The sequence below is a fragment of the Marmota marmota genome, unplaced genomic scaffold (assembly GCF_001458135.2).
Source record: "Marmota marmota marmota unplaced genomic scaffold, marMar, whole genome shotgun sequence".
NCBI classification, from domain to species: domain Eukaryota; kingdom Metazoa; phylum Chordata; class Mammalia; order Rodentia; family Sciuridae; genus Marmota; species Marmota marmota.
The window spans coordinates 21,248,755-21,270,364 of NW_025999932.1; the positions used below are offsets into that span (position 1 = coordinate 21,248,755).

General features: G+C 31.7%; 1 long non-coding RNA gene across 10 annotated transcripts in view; it reads left to right on the forward strand.

The window, feature by feature from the left end:
• The window catches only part of LOC125616089, a 307,484-nt gene that overhangs the window by 176,197 nt on the left and 109,677 nt on the right, over window positions 1-21,610 (forward strand). For all 10 annotated transcript variants that reach the window (XR_007346710.1, XR_007346713.1, XR_007346711.1 and 7 more), the window contains one exon: window positions 20,030-20,153. This is a non-coding gene — a long non-coding RNA (uncharacterized LOC125616089). The remainder of the gene's footprint in view (window positions 1-20,029; window positions 20,154-21,610) is intronic.

Consider the following 21,610-nt stretch of genomic DNA (forward strand, 5'->3'; position numbering starts at 1 on the left):
ATGTGCTGAGCTATATCTGAGTCATTATTTACCCATCAAAGAATAATATTCCACCTGGTACCAGCTTTCTTTCTGTGTCTGTTTGTCTTTTCTCATCCCCCATCATTGTTGGGTTTTCTGAATTAATGGCCAAGCAGGTCATGTCATAAAACCTCCAGCCTAATATTAAAAAAGAGCTGTTTTTCCAATTTTATGAAGTCTACATTTATCCTTTCACCATAGAGTATCATGTTACACATGAGTTTTTATTTATTGTATTTTCATCTTTGAGTTATAATTGACAAAAACTGTGTGTATATATGTGTGTGTATATGTATATATATGTATGTGTGTGTGTGGGGGGGGTGGGTGTAGGTGTGTGTGTGGGTGGGTGTAGGTGTGTGTGTGTGTGGGTGGGTGTGTGTGTNCTCCTCCTCCTCTTCCTCCTCCTCCTCCTCCTTGTCCTCTTTCTTCCTCCTGCTCCTCTTTCTCTTCCTCCTCCTCCTTAATGATTTCAGGTCTTATATGGAAGTGAATCACCCATTTTAATTCATTTTTATATAAGGTAGAAGGGTTAAATTTCTTTCCTTTGAATATGAATATTCAGTTTTTTCATCATCATTTACTGAAAAGACTGTTATTTTCCCACTCGATATTCTTTATGAACTTGTCAATTATGGGTTTATTTCTATGCTATCTATTTGGTTCAGTTGGTTTATGTGTCTCTTTTCCAACTGGTCTCATACTAGTTTGATCTCCATACCTTTGCAATAGAGGTTGAAATTAGAACATGTGAGGTATTTACTTTTTTCTATCTCAAGATTGTTTTGACTATTAGACTTTTTCATTTTTGTGAATGTGGTTTCAATAGAATTTTTGACTTTTTTATTGATGTGAAACATACCATTGGAATTTTGATAGGAATTGTATGAATCTGGCATTGCATGGGATTTTGGTAGCATGGTTATTTTAAGAATATTGAGTCTTCCAATCACGATTGTGGGATAATTTTCTATTTATTTCTGTCTGTTTTAATTTCTTTCATCAGTATTTTACAGATTTTAGAATACAAGTCTTTTACCTCCCTGGTAATTCCTAAGTAGTCATTGTTTGCAGTTATTGTACATGAGATTGTTTTTGTTTCACAAAGTTCATTGTTAGTGTATAGAAATGCACTTGATTTTTTTGTTGTTAATTTTGTGTTCTGTAACTTTTCTGAAATACTTTACTACTTCTAACAGTTTGTTAGGGGTAGAACCTTTGGGGTTTTCGATGCATCTATCATGTCATCTGAAAACATGGAAAATTTCACGTTTTATTGTCCAGTTTGGATATCTTTTAGTGTTCCTTTGATAACTCTGCCTATGACTTCAAATATTGTGTCAAATAGAAAAGGCATTGATAACATCTTTGAAGAAACCTGCATTCTAGACATTTCTTTGTATTTTAATCAGACCATTGTCTTGCTATTAGATCATTTGAGTTAACTTAGATTTTTTTTGTATAGTAGCACCCTATTGGATGTCTGATTAATTTCTCTGATTCTATATGTTGAATTATTGCATAATTTATGTACACTCTTTCCTTATTGCTCTTCAACTGATTAGTTGAGTCAAGTATTTTAGTCAATTCAAAATACAAAATCTTCAACTATTATTTTTGAGAAATACCCAGCACTTTTCTACCATGATTGGGTTTCCAGTGAGGAACAATAGATGTGAATGTGAATGAACCCCATATCTTTCTTTAGTTTTCACACATGATAGGGCAGACAAGCCAAATAATTTGTGAATGAAATCTGTTTCCTATAGAAGCCAGGCCCTGGATTCCTCTAGGAGTGGGTGTACTTTTCAAGACTGCCACCAAATTGTGAAGGAAGCCAGTCAAGAACAAGAAACAAATGCCACAATCTACTTTAGTATTTTTGGTTGCCCTTTTCTTGGTCCATTATATAATTGGATATTGTAAAATGTTAATGATTTTCAAGAGTCCAGGCAAAGTTGATTCTGAAAATTTCCATTTATTTCTTGATATTTCTAGGAGATATGGGAAATTATGTTCATAGACATTTCCCTGATGTTACGCTCTAAAATTTCTCTTTTTAGTAGCACATTAGAAAGTACTGCAGAGTGATTTACTGAATTTGGTGATAGGTTAAAAAAAATTATTCAGAATACAGGACACTAAAGCAAAAGAATATATTTAAAAATAAATTACAGAAGCAAAAAGGATATGAGTAGGATGATATAAGTTTAACTTCAATTAGAGAAAGAGGAAAGAGAAATGGAGTAACAATGATACTGAGTGAGTTATGGATAAGATTCATTCCAAATTGACTAACACACTATTTAGAGTTTTAAAATCAATGAATGTAAAGAATAATGAATTAATAAAAACTAAGACTCTTAAAAGAGAAACTAAATAAACCCAGAGACAATTGAAGGATCCAGAATCATCCAGAAAAAAATGAACAATTTAAAAGAGTGATCATAAAATTTTCAGAAGCAATGAAAGTCTTATGGGATACCTATAATATCATCAACACTCTGAAGTAAATGAGCAACAAACTTGAATTCTATAAACAGTGAAAAACAATACTCTAAGAAGTTTAAGATAAAGAAAATCAAATATAGTGAACATGATTTGAGAAAATGTATTTAAATTGAAGATAAATATATGAAGAGGGTACCAGCTACAGAAGGAAAATGTTTCCATAATTAAATAATAAGAAAGAAGAGGGGGAGGCGCATGCAGGGTAGAGGGAGATAGATGAGAAAAATGGAGGAAGAGAGAGAGGATATTTTTAACTCTAAATATTGATATAGGAAAATAATGTATTATAATAAACAAGTAAAAATATGATCAAAAATAGATTTACATTATGTAGGTTTAGGCATTGCGTGTGGATTAAAGTTACATAAGTTCCTTCCTTTCTTGCCCTTGAAGAGGACATTAAATATTAATATTATTCCTCAAATAAGATTTAAAGTTGTTGAAAAATATTAAGATAAAATGCAAAATAATTAAAATAATGGAAAAGGAGTATATAGAAGACAGAGTACCACATGTTCATTTATTTTCCCTGTATGATTCTGGATCGTTCAGTCATCTTTGTATTTATTCAGTTTCTCTCTTAAGAGTCTTAGTTTTTATTAATTCATTATTATTTTCACTCACTAATTTTCTTTAAAACTCTGTATAGTGTCTTAATAAATTTTGGATGAATCTCAGCCATAATTCACTGTAGGTTTGGCTTAAACAAACCAGTACATTAATTATAAACTAAAATATTGAATTTTCAAGTTAAGAAACAAAAAGAGTTTTCACTCAATTGAAAATAGAACACAATTATTTCATTACCACAAAATACATGCCTATTATCTAAGCATAAAAATATGTAAGTAAAATAATACATTTATGTTAATAGACAAGTGAGTTTTAAAATAAATAAATAATATAAACTAGACATAAATAAGATTGTTGTTTAGTAATGAAGTATATGGTAATCTTAAATTAGCAAGCACCTCTTCAAACCATATTAATAAATAAATATCAAAAATGGCAGAACTAGGAAATGTACACTCATAATGGGGGATTTTTAATATACCTTTGTATTCTGGAAAATAAGGAAGTAAAATTCTGTAAAGATTTAGAAAATTTGAACCTCATGAAGAAGGCACATGACCTAATATATTACTGTCCCTAAAACAACTACATTCTATAAAACTTACAAATGTTGATTATGTAATGGTTCATAATATTAATTTTAATAAATTTTATTGAAAATGTGAAAAATTAATAATAATTCCAGAGCACTAATAATTACAGCTATCTCAAAGCTTCAGGTATTGTGACATTTTACTTCAAAATAACAAATAGGTCAGAGAAGAGGTCATATTGGAAATTAGAAAATATTTTGAAATGAATGATATACCATTGTAATACAATAAAATTAATGTTTAGAAGAAAGATAACATTTAATGTATCATAAAAGAAAAAGATTGAAGACCATTGCACTGAAAAGAATCTATCTCAAGATGCTTTGGAAAAAGTTCAAAATAGATTAAAAACTAAAAATAAATGAATGCATAATAAAGCAAATGATAACGAAGCTAAACTCAAACATACATAAGCAAATATTTTGTAAAATATTAGGGATTTCAGATGACAAAAATGTTAATAAATTTTAAGTAGGTTGATCATGTCTACATGATAGAAGGCTTATTTAACCAATTTCAGGGAGGAAAATGGGGCAGTTACAAATCCTGCCAAAGGGAAAACAAATCATGTTCTGAATGATTTCCTTCTAATGAAATAAAATCTTAACTTAGGCAAGAAAAGATGAAATAGAAAACATACAAAATGTGAAAAGTATTAAGGAAATTAAATTATGTTAACTCGATTATAAAATAATTCAATTATAAAATATAATTATTCAATTGTGGATATAATGAAAGCAATTCTAAAAATCTTTGTCACAATAATAATTCCAGATACACATGGTTTCTCCTATAAAGTATAAATATACTAAATGGAAAGCAACATACTTTTCTTATAAATTCTTATGGAGTAGAGAAATAACAAGTAATAGTGAATGTATCATAACTATTAATTATGAGACAGCTAGCCTTTATACCAATAACTGACATGACAGTATAGGACAGAAAAATCACATGAAATGAATTTAAGAACATAAGTGGAACTCTTAAGTAAAAACTTAGCAAGCAGATTAAAAAAAATTAGCCTAGTTGGTGTAAACCCAATAATACTGGATTCATATTTACTTTAGAAAATCAATTATTGTTATCCATCTCAGATATAGGATAGAGGGAAATATATCATGACTATATTAATAAATGCAGAAAAGGCTTGGATTAACTTGAATATCAATTTTATGATTCCAAAGTACTGTTAGCTAATTAGAGGTAGACGTGAATTTCTACAACCTGAAAATAGTTATCTCCAAAAGCCAATAGCAAACATCATATTGACTGTGAAATGTAATCTTCCCCTTGAGATAAGGAATGAAGATGTTCACCAAATCCTCTTTTATTTAACTATAGGCTAAAGGTTTTTCCACGAACTCAAATATTTATCAGCTTATTCATTATCATTTTATTTCACATATATTTCAAATATTAGCATTTAGCTTTGGTTTATTTTTAGATTACATAGATGGGTTTTCTATTTTGTGTATTTTTGTACTGGCTTTTTTTTTCTCTCAAATGTGTGTCATGTGTAAATATATTTCATTCAGTTCCACTGATAGAAATTATTACCTTAATATACTATGGTTTATTTCCCCAGCTACTGCTGATTGACATTTAAGTCACTTTCAGTTTGAGGCTTTTATAAACAATGCTTATAAAAAATTTGAACACCTTGGTGCCTGTGTGTAGAGGGAAGAAGAGATCATCCAGGGTATCTACCTAGAATTAGCATTGCTGGGTCACATCATATATGTACATTGCCAAACTTTTTCAAAGTCACCATTTCATTTTATGCTCTTTACAGCAAATTAGGAGAGTCCATTTCTTTATGTGTTATGACTCAGAAAACTAATGTTCTCAAAAATAAGAAGTCTTAAATCCCATTTAAGTTATGTTAGACATTCTATGTCCATATTTGTATTTCAGTTCTGTATCTCTCTGTATATTTGAGTCCTGTTCTCTTGGTGTTGAAGATTAAACACCTGAGAAATGCTGAGGCAAGAGCAACAAGTTTGATTTAAGGGATAGAACAGAGAGAGAGAGGGACAGAGGCGCCTCTGCAGAGGAGGGGGTCCAAGTTGATGCCTCTCTTTATATATTTGAGACATTTATTCAAACCTATTAATCAATGTGAATATTTGTTATAACTCACAATATTTGCTACAATCAGATTTTTAAAAAATTAACACCAGCCTTCAATTCCTTTTACATTATCTCTCTCTCTCTCTCACACACACACACACACACACACACACACACACACATATATATAAATTAAAAATGCCTTCTATTTTGTGACATGTGTCAAAGGATGATTTTTCATATCATCCTTTGATGAATGAAAACACTTTGGAAAACAAAGTGTGCATATCAATTTAAAGTACACCTTTTCTTATGTATAATTTCAAAAAATTCATAGATCTTCAGAAAAGCATCGTCAGATCAGCAGTAACTTCTTAGTGTAGCGCCAGTGATTTATAGGGCTTTCTAACTAGCTGAGAGTGCAGGACATGCCTTTTCAGTAATTAACAACACACAGGGCATTCGGAACACCAGAAAAGTAGCGCACCTGGCAATGACTGCCGTCCTTCAGAGGAATAAAGGATCGGAAAAATCTCAGGCACTGAGGCCTGATTTATGACTTTGAAAACATTTGGCAATGTACGTATGGGTAGCAGAAATCTGGGAAGCAGAATAAATACCATTTTTAGGCAATGGTGATTGTAACAGACAGAGTATATCCAATTTAATGTTCAGTAATGTAGAAGGACTGGTGGGTGGAGAGAAGTAGGCAAGCATTGCAGGTATAGAGTGGAGCAATGAGGAAAAATTGTGTATGGAATTCAAAAGTAGATTTATCATGTTGAACAACAATGCATGTGTCCCACTGGGAGTTACCAAAGGGAGTGGGATGCCACAGAGGTACTTGTATATCCATTAGTATGATTAGGTTGTTTGTTTATTTATTTATTTATTTATCTATCATCTATCAATTTATCTATCTATCTATCTATCTATCTATTTATTTATTTATTTATTGGTACTGGGTATTGAACCAGGCATGCTTAGCCACCAAGCTGAGCCACAACTCCAAGCAACCCCTCACCCGCTTTTTAAGTTTCACTTTGAGACAGAGTCTCACTAAAAGGGTGAGAGCCTTGCTACGTTCCTAAGGCTAGCCTTGAACTTCTGATCCTCCTGACTCAGACTCCTGAGCTGCTAGGATTACAGACAAGCACCACCATACCTGGCTAGACTTTATTTAGTTAAAAATGGAAATGTAGAGAAAAATAAACATCATGGTACTGACCTCAAAAGTAAAATTTTTGAGTAAGATGCACTCAGTGTTTATATGTTGATTTACTTTACATCAACACATCATTGAGAAAAAAAATACTTGCTATATAAATGGATATGACTATATTCTTTTTGAATTAAAAGTAAACTAAAAACATAAATAATGAAAAATTGGCTAGCATATAGTTGCATGACAGAGCACTTGCCGATACACAAGGCCCAGGACAAGGAAGAAAGAAAGGAGGGGAGGAATGAATAAGGATAAAATTAAATTGTGTATGGATGGGACAGAGTTTAACATGTCAATAATATATTCCTACTTATAAACCAAATACAATTTAGCTGAGAGTTTTCTGGAAGCAAAAGGAATAAAAATTACTAAACTAACTCAATAGTTTCTAAAATATAAACAAATTTTAAAAATAAGTAGGCCAATTTTGTAATTGAAAAGTAATTGATACAATTCCTACTTTAAAAAAAAATGACACATAGTGGTGTGTAGTACTGTAAAGTATATTAGTGAAATTTTAGTTATCATTTCTTTTGAGCTGTTTTGATGGCAAAACATAGCTTGGTAAATAATATATGAGACCAACATTATAAAATAATATCTATTTTAGTCTATAATTTAAGGAAAGTACAAATATATTAATCTATTACTATAATATAATATATGAGTTGATATTTTAGATACATGGTATTATATAACAATGTCCTTAATTTTAAAAGACTACCATCTCAAGTATGTAAATTTTTAAGACAATTATTTTAAATATCATAATTGTATGGCACTATGAATACATATATTTTTACCTACACTTATTACAAACTACCTATCAAATGGTGTGTTTGGATTATTGGAAATTCTAGTTTCCATTTTGATTTATGTGTTATTTTTTGTTCCTAGATGTAGTAATTTGGCAATTATTAGATTAACAATAATGAAAACCATCAAGCATACTTTATACATTCTTTAATATTATAGTGACAATGAAATGGTTTTGGGAAAAAGAGTTAAGAGAGCATCCATCCAGCTGAAGGGAAAGAACATCCAAAGATCTCATTACATTTTCTGTATAAAGATGCTTGCTTTGGGGACCATTGGATACACACATGGCCTCTACTCTCCTTTTATTATAGTCATAAAGAGCAACTGAAGCTCATAAAAAGTAGCTGGCAGATTTGTAAAAGATATAACAGCTTGTTCAAACAGGTTTCTGCAGAGCCATCTAACGAAAATTTCCCTTCCGAATCATAGCTAGGAGCTATTTATGTTAGAACTGCCTACTTTGTCACAGTAAACTGAGTATCCTCTGCTCATTAAGGCCATCTGACGGGGACCTGTTCTTTTGACTTTTCAGTCAGTAAGAGTGGGCAATGGAAAGTATGAAGTATGAGAATACAAAACTTGTAACAGCATCAGTTCCCGAGGTGGAAGTCAAATTTTATATGTGTATTTCTGTATGTGTATCTGTGTGCATATAGGTGTAAACACACACATGTGCTAGATAGTTAACATTGCAGATGTTTAATTTGCACCAGTTGATGGCCTTTCAGGAATCCCCTGTGTGCAGAAGAGGAGGCCAGGAGGCAGCCACGTAGAGAACTGGGAGGTATTTTACTCTCCTTACTGATAATCTACATAGCTTAACATATGTACACTATATAATTTGACGTTTCTTTTTAATGAATAGAAGGACCATTTAAATGTTATAATATTTTCTAGGGACTAAGATCTACTTGGCCAACACCAGCTGATAGTAAATTCACTAAAACTATCTTATTAGTTTCTGAGGCATGAATTAGTTCTATTTTTGGGATATAGAATGACAACCAAAATTGTTGGGAAATATTTTCAAAATTTTTCATATAATTTCAAGCACATAATCTGGTAAGGCGAAAATTAAATTGTATAGAAGGAATAAAGATCACCCTAAGTGCCTGTCCCAGGCTAAAGAGTCCTGAAGTGGAAGAGAGAAATAGAGAGTGACCGAGAAACAAAGACAGAGACAGAGAGACTGATAGGGTTTCTAAAGACAGCATTATAGGAAGCAAATGTAGTTTAGTAACTGCCACCTTCATCTAGAAGTATTAAACAGTGCCTTCAGATGTGACATTACTCTTATAAAATGTCACAAGGTCACTAGTCTACTTCTGTGATTCAGAAAAATCAGGTTATTCCATCTCTCCTTCCTCATCCACACAGCGTAGCCCCAGTTGGCTTGAATCACAGTGATATTTGTGTCTGGACATGTCTACCATTGTAACTTCTCCAAAGTGCACCAAAGGAATTCTAGAGGGAGAATGTCTGCCAATCCAGCACTAGGGAGAAAAGAAGGAATATCCCACTCCCTCCAAGGACACTGTGAGAGCTACATAATTCCAATTCTCCACTCAACCATTTCCTAGAACATGCTTCTCTGACTGTGCCTAAATACAAGGAAGCTGAAAAAGTTATATATATATATATATATATATATATATCCTCTAAACAAACCTTGTTTCAGTAAAGAAAATAAAATATATTGGAATACTTCTGTTTCACTTCAAAATATGTTACTGTGCTTTACCCCACTTCCATTATAATATCTTTTCAAGCTCTATGTGTATTCAAATTTTATTTTTCTTTAACAGACATTGTTTTCTGTGATCAGAGCTGTTCAAATATCTGCTCAGTCCCTTTTTGCTAGTATAAGAAGAGTTTTTGTTTTGTTTTATGGTACTAGACCTTGAACCCAGGGGCACTTTACCACTGAGCTATATCTCCTGTCCTTCTTAGTTTTTATTTTGAGACAGGGTCTCACTAAATTCCTAAAGGTCTTGCCAAATTACTGAGGCTGAGACCATTCTCTTTTGCCAGCCTCCTGTATTGCTAGGATTAAAGGGTGTGTTACTGAGCCTGTTTAGAGATTCTGATTATAATAAGCTTGTTAAAAACAAAGGGATGCTTAAGGAATGAGTAAGTGGCAGTGAAGACATTTTAGGTTCAAATAATGAGCCAAACAGGAATGGTCCCATAGTCTCATGTTGATTTCCATCAGTCACATATCATTTCAGGCATAAAATAGACTAAAACTTTGGATTTCCCCAGATGAAAGATTTACTTAAACAGCAACTTCATTTCAAAAAAACAAAAATGTTATTTTTCCACTTAAATGATTTAAATTGATAGGCATATGATAGGCAAAAACTAAACATTGGCACCAGCCTCAAAGACAGATAAATAATCAGGACAGTAAGTGCTTATTTTCAAGACCCACTGTGACCTTGTGGCCAGATGAAATCTTCCAGGGCTTGAGCTCCATCATAATGGGGTGGCCTTGCTTTTTCCTTCATCTCCTTTTGTTAGTTTCTCCATACCCTCTCTCTAATGGGGTATTCAGTATAAATGCATAGTCTAACTGGAATTTATACCTACAGGGGAGAGCATTAAAACAAATTTGGTGCTCTTTTAGGAAAAAAGTTTGAACCACAATTATGTATCCAGAAGACACATAAATTAGGTTCATAAAAGACTTTTGGAGGGGCAATGCTGGATTCACACAAGTCCAATCCAGAGAATAACAAAACACCATATCATCCTCAAGAGGTAGGTCCCACTTTGACATCATTTTTATTACTACTACTACTACTAGTAGTACTAGTAGCAATAGTAGTGTTAATTTAGTGTTGTTTTACAGTCAAAAATCAGCATTAAAAAATCACAACAAATATTCCCATTATTTTATTTATTTTTTGATTGGATCCCTATTTTTAGTTTTAAATTTATTTATTTATTTGTTAGGAAGGATTGAACCTGGGGGTGCTTAATCAATAAACCACATCCCCAGATCTTTTTATTTATTTATTTTTTTAATTTTGAGATAAGGTCTTACTGAGTTGCCTAGGGCCTCACTGTTTTACTGAGGTTGGCCTTGAACTTAATATTCTCCCTTCTTAGCCTTCCCAGCTACTGACATTAGGTGTGTAACACCTGCCAGGCTGAACCTGAATTATTAATGTTGAATGTCAAGCAGAATTAATAGAGTTATCTCATTCTGCAATGCAATACACACAGACACAAACATCAACACACAAACAAATGCACTTTTTGCTTTAGTTCCACCAAATAAAAATACATAATTCACCAAACAAATGTCCTTGAGCATCATAAATTTTACCTAAAAATCTTTAGGAAATCAACTTAGTAGTTCCTTTGGTACAAATAAGATACTATTCTGTGTGGATTCTCTCCTATATGTAAATATATACTATTTGTCAAGTCTTTAGACTTTTACAGCATATTGTTTATAATATTTTGTTTCTGCTAATATAATAATGCACATTCATTGCATGCCTAATTTTATTCACATATTTGAGTAATATTTGCATCACAAATAGCTTTTTCTATTTTATTTATTGTTCCTTTTATAAACTTCACTTTTTTTTTTCTTATATGTGAAGTTTGTCTCAGAAACTCCTTAAGGCTTCCTATGATTTGTGTCCTCATACAGATCTACACCAACAACGACCATTGTGTATGAAAAAGAAAAAACAAAGTGTCAGACAGTAAATTACCAAGAACATTCACCTTTTATTTTAAGAAAATAAACAAAAGTTTGGTTAATATAAACTCTTTAAATAGTTGTCTTTAAAAGAAATGAGAATAAGTTAATATACTTTAAATTTAAAAAAAATTAGGAAGAATTTAGCAGTATTTTACTATTATAGCGTCAACGATTATGTCCAGTGAATTGGAAATAAAACAGTTCCAAAAACCAAAATAATTTAATTAAAAATGCAGAAAACTGAATACAGAATGAAAACACACATTATTCATGAAAGTATAAGTTTAAAATTGTATAGTGTGCTGTTCTTGGTGGCACATGCCTGTAATCCCAGTGGCTCAGAGGCTGAGGCAGGAGGATCACAAATTCAAAGCCAGCCTCAGCAAAAGCGAGGTGCTAAGCAACTCAGTGACACCCTGTCTCTAAATAAAATACAAAATAGGGCTGGGGATATACCTCAGTGTTAAGTGCCACTGAGTTTAATCCGTGATAGGCTCCCGCAGTAACAAAAAATTACCTAGTATGAGAGGGGAAAAATATGCTCAATAGACTCTGAGTTTGAAAAATTCTAGCTTAAGTAAAATTTGAAATTGTAGAGAAAACCCATTTAGTAATATTGGTATGGGGGGGAATAAAAAAAGGATAAAAAGAAAAATCTACCTTGCATCTAGGTCTTTTGATAAATTAGTTCCAACCAATTAAGTAATTTAAAGACTATTGTACACTGACCCAATAACTCAAGTCATCTTTGTCCAGAGCTATGAAAATTGGAACCCAAAGTCAGTAGTATTGAAAGAAAGTCTATGGTTACTATTTATAGGAGCAACTCTATCTTTCCTATGTATTAATATGCTACAGATTATCATTATACTTTATTTTGATAAGCAGGAGAAGAAGATTAACATTTAACAGGGATGAGAGGTGGGAGGGAAAGGGAGAGAGAAGGGAAATTGCATGGTAATGGAAGGAGACCCTCAGGGTTATACAGTGGAGGAGGTAGAGAGAGAGGAGGGGAGGGGATGGGAGAGGTGGGGAGGGGGGAGGGTGGAGGATGGGAAAGGCAGCGGAGCACAACAGACACTAGTATGGCAATATGTAAATCAATGGATGTGTAACTGATGTGATTCTGCAATCTGTGTATGGGATGAAGGTGGGAGTTCATAACCCACTTGAATCAAAGTGTGGAATATGATATGTCAAGAAATTTGTAATGTTTTGAACAACCCACAATAAAAAATTAAAAAAAAAGAAATTAAATGATTATGTGTAAGTAAAAGAGCAAAAAACAAATAGCAAAAGAACTCTAATTCATGTGAGTGTAGACTGTATTCACTTAAAAATTTCTTGCTTCTTCTTCTTCTTTTTTTTTTTTTCTCACTAGATACACAGTTCAAATCATTTGTTACCTTAAAGTGGAAGGCTCCAGAGACAGCTTCTTATGAATACTTCTTGAAAGATCTTTGAGGTCAAAAAAGTGATTTAACCTCAAAGATCAGCCTCAAATTCTGTAGAGTACAGAAGAAAAAATATAATTTAATTTCTAGGACATTCAGCAGCTAGGGATTTCCACAGCTATAGGCCAACACATGATTTGTGTTGTAATAACCAGCTATGACAGCCACATATTTTTAAAACTATGTTTAAAAGTGCCTCTTACAAAATCTTTTAAATATGCTTGATAGCTTCTTCTGTAACAGTTATGGTGAGCCCATAGACACATGTATACTCCACATGAGCAGTGACTCAAAATTTGATGAGAAAACTGTGTATAGATAGTTGGACACCCACATTCAATGTAGTATAGGGTTGTCAAAAATTAGAAAAGTAGAAAGAAATTACAATTACAGTTACACAAACTTTATTACTGGTTCAGGACTTGGTAGTTTTTCTTATTTAAACAATGAACTTTGTTTTAGTATAAATGGACATTTTACATTATACATATATTTAAAGACTCACTCTTGATTTGGATTTGTATTGACTCATCTCCTGATGTCTGTTTTTTTCTTGACATACAAGAAAAAACCAGGAAGTTTTCAATTTGAGTCCAATTACTAAAAGCAAACAGTGTTTTTGGTTCAATATAAATATATTTTGACTTTCAGCAACAATTTTGTGCAAAAATGCTTTGGTTTCTACATTAAAATGAAGCAAAATAAAATTATTATTATTATTTTTTTACAAATCTAATCTGCTTGCTGGGAGCTATCTGTGTCACTATTAAATTAACATTGTGTGAGAATACTAATGAATGCACATTTATTATTTTATGCATCCACAAACTGAAGTAAGATTTCTACTATTAAGTGGCTATAAATGAGACAATGGCCAATGATTTATGAAGCTCTACTTCTTTGTTAAAATTTGTTTTAATTTTCTCCTTGGTGAAATAAGAAAATATCAAGGACTTAGTTTAAGCTTAAATTTTTTTTAAAAAAGTATTTTCTCAATTCCTACCTTATCAGAACTCTTATTTCTAAAGTGAACCAACTTTAGTGCAACATGGAATAGAATTTCTGTATCACTGGATTAGATGGTTTTTAAAGTGCCTTCAAGTTCAATTGCATTTTGCATATTATTTGAGCATTAGATATTTTAGTGGGTAATATTGGCAATAATCAAAGGTGTTTTAGTTGCCATCCATATATAAGCAAGAAAAAACACAAGTATGCTGATTACTGGTTTCTTTGGGAATGCATAAGGAAAATGCAAATAGCTCATATTCAGTAGAGAATACATGAAATGTTTGAAATGCAATGCAAAAGTAAAGACTTTAAAAAAAATACCACAATGGAAATACCAGAAAAGATAAGAAAAAGAGAGGCAGTTGGATTGGGCACATGAAGTTCCAAAATATATGCTACTATTTTTTGATTTAATAAGCCCTTCAAATGTCTGTCAATTAGTAACTTTTTGTTGTTGGCAAAGGAATGTTTAATAACTCTAAATCTAGGGAACCCATGATCAAGACATGTAGTTAAACAAAAGATTCTTCTTTAAATGCAGTTTTATAAGTACCAGATTAGAAAAATAATCTCTCATGCAACTGGGAATTACCTCTACTGCACAATTTATTTATGTGACTTTAATATGCCATGAGATCCACGCAATTTACTAAAACTTCTAGATTCATAGGCAATTTTCAACACGTGAAGGTTTGACTATTCTTTTTTTAATTTTGCTTTTAATTTTTAATTTAACATAGTCAGAAACCTCTGTAGAAGTCATTTTGTTACCTCACAAAACTTGCCTATAGAGTCTTAAGCACTCAGGAATTTTACAAATCTCAGTAAAATGAAGATGATTCTTCACCCCACACTGTCTTGTAGTTCAACAGTAAGAAAATGTTGAAACTTTTGAGAGTGATGACATATGCACAGGTTTGGGTCTACAATGTAAAGAGAGCTGCTTTTTAGTATATGCAAGGAAATAGTGTTAGGATATACAGAAGATCCTCTACTTATGATGGGGTTATATCTCAATAAACTCATCATAAATTGAAAATATTGTGATTTGGAAATACACACCAGATCCCTAAACTACCAAACATTATAGCTTAGCAACCCAGCGCACTGTAGAGAATGGGTTGTTTCCCCTGATGATCACCTGGGAGCTCTGCATGCTGCTGCTCAGCATCATCATATCACACATTGTCAGACCAAGAAAAGACGAAAATTCCAAATTGAAAGTACAGTTTCCACTGAATTTATATCATTTTCACATCATTGTGATGTCAAAAAATTGTAAGGTGAACCATTTTAAATTGGGGACTGTCTGTACTCAGAAGAATTTCTCAATCCAGTATACCTTGCTCTGGAGGCCATTCTGCAGTAATGTGATTATGAACTTAGATATGCTTCAAGCCATTCAAAATAACAGATTATTCAAATATTTAGGATATGCATTATACCTTCCTTTGTATCCATTATGGATATGTATCACATACAAATTTACATGTGCAATGTCATATATTAATTTGGGAGACAATCAGAAGTTTGAAAAGAAAACTACATTGAAGATCTATAGCCAAAGAGGCAAACTAATCCATAACAACATTCCATAGAGTTCACCTGAATTCCATTTCTAATTATCTACAGAAAGGTCTTCCATTAAATGATTATACCACTTCTTCCAAACTATTTCCTTCTTGAAGATTTGTAGACTAAATCCCTCTTCCAAATTGGAGGAAAAGTCCAATGAATGCCAAATAACTTAAAATTTTGTGAGAATAAATATGTCAAAAGACAGATAAATGTTTTTAAATATCACAAATAGAATGATGTTTCTAAAAGTGTTTTTGTATTATTTCCATATCTCTATAGCAGAAAGTATAGTATATGCAAAAATAGAAAACAGAAATAAAAGCAAAATCAGGAAATCATTGAAATGCTTTCACTCATTGATAGATACATTGATGATAGGTAGGTATGTAGGTAGATAGATAGATTATCCCTAACAACCAGGGAACAATGGAACCTACATTGGATAAAACAACAGCAACAAAGGCTTCTACACAGTAGACACTAAAGCATGTTTCCTTTTGGTACCCATCACATTCTGTGCAACACCAACTTTTCTGCCATGTAATCCTTCTCTTCATTCATATTTAAGTAACTGAATGTACATATTATTTTGCACACTCTAGTTAATATTTTGGATAACTTTAGCATTTTAGGAATAATAAAAAATAATTGAGACTAACATAATTGGCTATCCCTATTACATGAAGAAAACACTGAATTGTAACAATATTCTTTATATCAGAATATGGATATATTATTAAACATATTTTGCCTTCAATCCCTCATAAGTATATCAGCACTGTCATTTCTTTTATAAATCATCTTAACATAAAAAGCATTTTTTTTCTGTGAAAAGGATAACAAATTCTTTATAGAATTGATGTATTTTCACTTAAAAAAAATCTGGTGGATGAAATAATGTCATTTTTTAAAATCACAAAATTTCATACGGCTGCAGAAAATGGCAATTTAATTCAAGAGTAAATCTATAAGTTTTAGAAAAATATGTTTCCTTTGTGAATATCTATGAAATACAAATTGATAGGTATGGACAAATCTCTTTGTTTGATTGTTGAAAAGCAGCATCACAAGCCTTAACTAGAGAGAGAGTTAAGATGAGAGGTAACACTTTTTAATGGAAAGTAAATGTAATTTAAAATTGTGTCTTTTTTCTACCATCTTGAAGATACTAACGAAGCATGAGCAAGATTTCAAAGAGTATTTTTGACCCTCCCAATTTTATTTAATTGTGTAATTTGTGAAATATTCTTTAAAATAGAGTTTTTATGTATTGTATAGTATTCTATTAACAATGTCTATAATATCTTCAGTTGTTAAAGAGATTATGTTTAAAAGTATCACATTCTTTGAGAAATGTATATTCTGTGTCAGTAAATTAGTACTAACAATATAATGCAAATAGTAATTTTTGTTTTATATCCTAGTCTCAGGGTGCCTATTACATCAATATTTTGCAATATCTACATATAAATTTCTACTTGAAATTAAATTTTATTTTACAGTTTGAAACATTTATAATTTCATACTTGTTTTATACAATGGCCTTTGAGAACTGATAAAGCAGGTATAGTCATTCCTCTTTTAAAGACAGGAGTTGTTTACCTACTATACATGCAACACATTGTAATATAAAAGTTAAAAAGCCAACTAGTGAATATGCATGCAACCTAAAGGAACAGACCAAAGGAAAATTTAAATGCTCAGAAAATTACTGAGCAAATACTTCCAATAAAACCTTGACTAATATGAAATGTAGGATTATGTGTGAATATGTGTTGTTTATGTGAGTGTGTATAAGGTGTATGTATGTATGTATATATGTGTGTGTGTGTTTGTGTGTGTGTGACTTTACAATTTGCAGAAAATCTGCTGTAACTGTATTTGAAAATATGCTTCATACCTAATGCAACAAATGACACATATAAAATTGAACAATTTAGCTGGACATTATGGTGCATGCCTATAATCCCTGTGACTCAGAAGGTTGAAAGAGAAGGACTGAAAACTAGCACCAAGTTTTGAGATCAACCTCAGCACCAAGAGAGGCTCTAAGAAATATAGTGAGACTCTGACTCAAATTTTTGAAAAATAAATAAATACAAATGGGGAAGTAAAATTTAATGAATTTGGCCATATGTATAAATATGAATCCAAAACTACTATCAAGATAATTAAAAATTCCATTACCCTAATAGTATCATTGAGCTTAAGGAAGCTGCTCCAAGATTTTTCAAACTAGGTTAACAATTGCATTGCACTCTGCTTGACAGAAATATCTGAAATTACCATGGAATACCTTTAGTAGCATGAAAATAATTTGCCTAATATTCATCAACCACAAAGTAAAAAAAAAACAAAAAAAAAACAAAACAAGCAGGATTCAAAAAATAGTTAGCTTCCAATTACAATATATATGAGACTCTGAAGATGTTTTGAACGAGAAATAATAATTAATAATAACAATAATAATGTTAGAAGATCCAGCAAGATTCTAGAATAATAAATTTAAAAATAACAATTAGTAGTAGAATATAAATTGAAAAATAACATGGTCAGTGTGGAGGATTACTTGTGGCTATGGAAGTCAAAAAGGAATTATATAATGAAGCACAAAAAAAATAGGTGAATCAGTGATCATGATAGATTCATAAGACAATTCACAGATATATACCATAGACTTATATTTTGAGTAACAATTATTCCCAAAGTGGGGGGGAAGAATACATGAAGAAGAAGCAAATATTCAATAAGTGCAGAAAATAATTTCTCATTATGAAAACACATTCTACATTATAAGATCTTATCTAAATTCATGAAAGACTGATCAAAGAAGACATATGCTGATAAAATTCTTTATTCCGGGATTAAAGACAAAAATGTTACAAACTATAGCAAAGAAAACAATATCTTCAAAGGCAAAAGAAATTCAGACCAGCATTGGACATATTGGCCAGAAAACAGGGCAAGAACATCTGCAGAAAAAAAGAATAGTGAGGCACATGGTGCCCACCTGTAATTCCAGCAGCTTGAAAGGTTGCAGCAGGAGGATTATAAGTTCAAAGCCAACCTCAGCAATTTAATAAGGCTCTAAGCAACTGTTTCAAAATATAAATAAATAAATAAATAAATAAGGGCTTGGGATGTCATTCAGTGGTGAAGCACTCAATGTGTTCAACACTGGTACCAAAAAAAAAAAAAGAAGAAGAAGAAGAAGAAGAAGAACAAAGAAAAAAATAACAAATCAATTATTCTACACAACACCATTATTTAATTGGAAAATAGGAAAAATAGATATATTTTATACTTCAAAAAATTAAATTATAATTTATATCTCTTCCTTTCTTGAAGACAATATTTAAATATTTCCTCTGATATTTTCTTAGATTCTGTTGAAATGGAATGACAACTGTGGAACTGAAACTTCAAGTGATACAGAAACCGTGACTTGTGAAAGAATTGTTTCAAAAATCTGAGTGAAATATGATAGACTGGGAAAGTAGGATTGAAATTTGAAATAATCCTTAAAGTAAAAAGATATAGGGAAAATCCCATTACTATTTTGGATCAGTAGTCAAAAAACTGATTCTGCCTTCTGATTCCTTTTGTAAATACCATTCTTTTTACGCGGGGAAAATAGCCCTGTCCAATAGTTTGCGTATTATCTACTTTCACTGTAGAATACAGAGTTGAGTAGTTATGACCGAGATTTCAAAAATGCCCCAATTGAAGCTTTTCTTTCTTTTTTTTTTTTAAAAAAAAGATATTTCCATTCATCCTCTGGAGCTAAAAATATTACATCTTGGCAAACCCTAAGACTTTGAGGCAAAGTAATTTCAATACCTTGTTGATGAGAAAAGAAAGGGGATAGAGTAGAGAAGATAATGGGCATACTTTAAATAACCCTTTTCCAAAATGGAGAAAATTAAGTGAAGTGAATATTCATGTCAATATAAGAATATTCAATTTGCAAACAATAGTAGAAAACTATGTATCGTATCTAGAAAGGTAAGCATGAGTGCAGAGGAAAAATAGGTAGATAATACACAAAAACAACCTCATGGATAGTATATCGAAGACACCAAATATAAATGAACAGACAAATAAGGGGATGTATACAGAGGAGGACCAGTGTACATCAAATGATAAAAAGTGTAAATGATCAACAATTCTAGTGAAAAGTAGAAATAAGATCTGTCTGTAAAAAAGACCCTCTGAATAGATTTCAAAAAGATAATCTAGCAATAATTATGCTGTTAATGACTAAGCTTAACCAAATTAATCAATTGAGGCTGAAAATACTGGAACAGTTAAAAAAAGGAAAATAAATAAAGGAATAAGCAAGGTTTTTACAACAAGTTGATCCCCACATTTCTGTGGTTTAGAACAACATAAGGTCATTTCAGAGTTACATAGTATTGTTTAATGTTTGATCAATCGCTTTTTTTGGTTCCAGCCAAGAAGGGGAAAGACTTTGGAGGATACACTCATGAGAGGCTTTTACAGACTCTGGAAGGAGGCAGCAGTCATCTTCCTGGAGACTTGAGGCCTGTGGTCAGCAGCCAACTGCTCAGAAGAAGGTAACACAATGAAAAAGATTCTGTAATCCAGCATCACCTCTCCCACTTTATGAAGAGGCTGATATTTTTGTTTCATTGTAAAGATCCCATTGGACTTGGCATTTGGGAAACCAGAGGCTGGTTCTTCTGATAGGAGAGAACAGACTGGTCCTGATTACTCTGAGCTTGGTGAGAAGGATCCAAGAAACAGTGAAGTAACATCATGTGATACCTTTGTGGTAGCCATAAGTTGTTATGGTTCCACTTTAAGTGAGGTGACCATCCAAGGTCATTGGATGTTTCTGGCAAGTAGATACTACAGTGATATTTTTAAACAATTAAACTGGCTGCTTTGAAGAGACCATAGCAATAAGTATAAAGGAGGGAAAGCTTTTGGTGGTAGTGTATATGAGAGATGATGGTGACTTGGACCATTACACTAGCAGTGAAAGTGATGAGATTTGTTGGTATTTAAAGAAAAAGGTAATCTATCATATCAATTATAAAGCATCAATAATTGGATTTAATGTTAATTACATTTGTCACTTAGTCTTTATCTCCATTGATTTACAGATCAATAAAAATGTATTTGCTTCTTAGGTGATATTCATAAAGAATAAAAATCCTGATATAAAACTATAGTCTTTGGGTTTATAGGAGATATGGAAATAAATGTCTTTCTTCATGTGACTCTATATTGGGAATGACAATGTGATGGCAGATTTATTTAAGGATTTTATATGTAAATTTTTAAAATGCCTTATCAAATGTGGATTTGAATCTCAACATCTAAGCAGATTATGTTTCTCACACTTTTCTAAGAAAGCATTTAGATTTAATTCATTTTGTTGGATCTGTGGGTCTAAATCAGAAGCCCTGGCTTACATTACTGTTCCAAAGACAATATAACCTAAAGTTTTCTTATGCAGAATAATTCTAGGTAAATAACATTCATTTGTTTATTATGCATAAAATCTCTCAGAGTTAAGTATTGTGTGTTTTCTTTCCTTCTTTCTTTTCTTTTTTTCTTTTTTACTGAATCTCAAAATCCTAAAGCAAGGTTCAGAACTATAGGATGTTGAGTCTACCTACCAGAGACATGAATAGTTGTGTTTCAATGAAAAACTGCTTATTGTGATATTTTATTAGGATTTTTAAAAACTCAGCTTAGGAATAGTCAAAATATTTTCAAAAAATTCTTGTAATAGATGCAAATTTTTGTTGTGATTTTAAATTACCATTAAAAGTATTACATTCTATGTGTAGTATGTTAACATTTTATTATGCTCTTATTCAAGATATGCAGAATTGGAGAAGAGAATAAATGTTGAATTTGGAGGGGTTCCAATAATTAACATCTATTTTTTTCCTGTGTGTTAAATTGGTAAAAGTATGTGTCCTTAAGGTAAGCTATCTGTACTCTGTTCAAACAAAGAAATTTTCTATATCCTGTAAAAAATTGGCAAAGTCAGAATGAC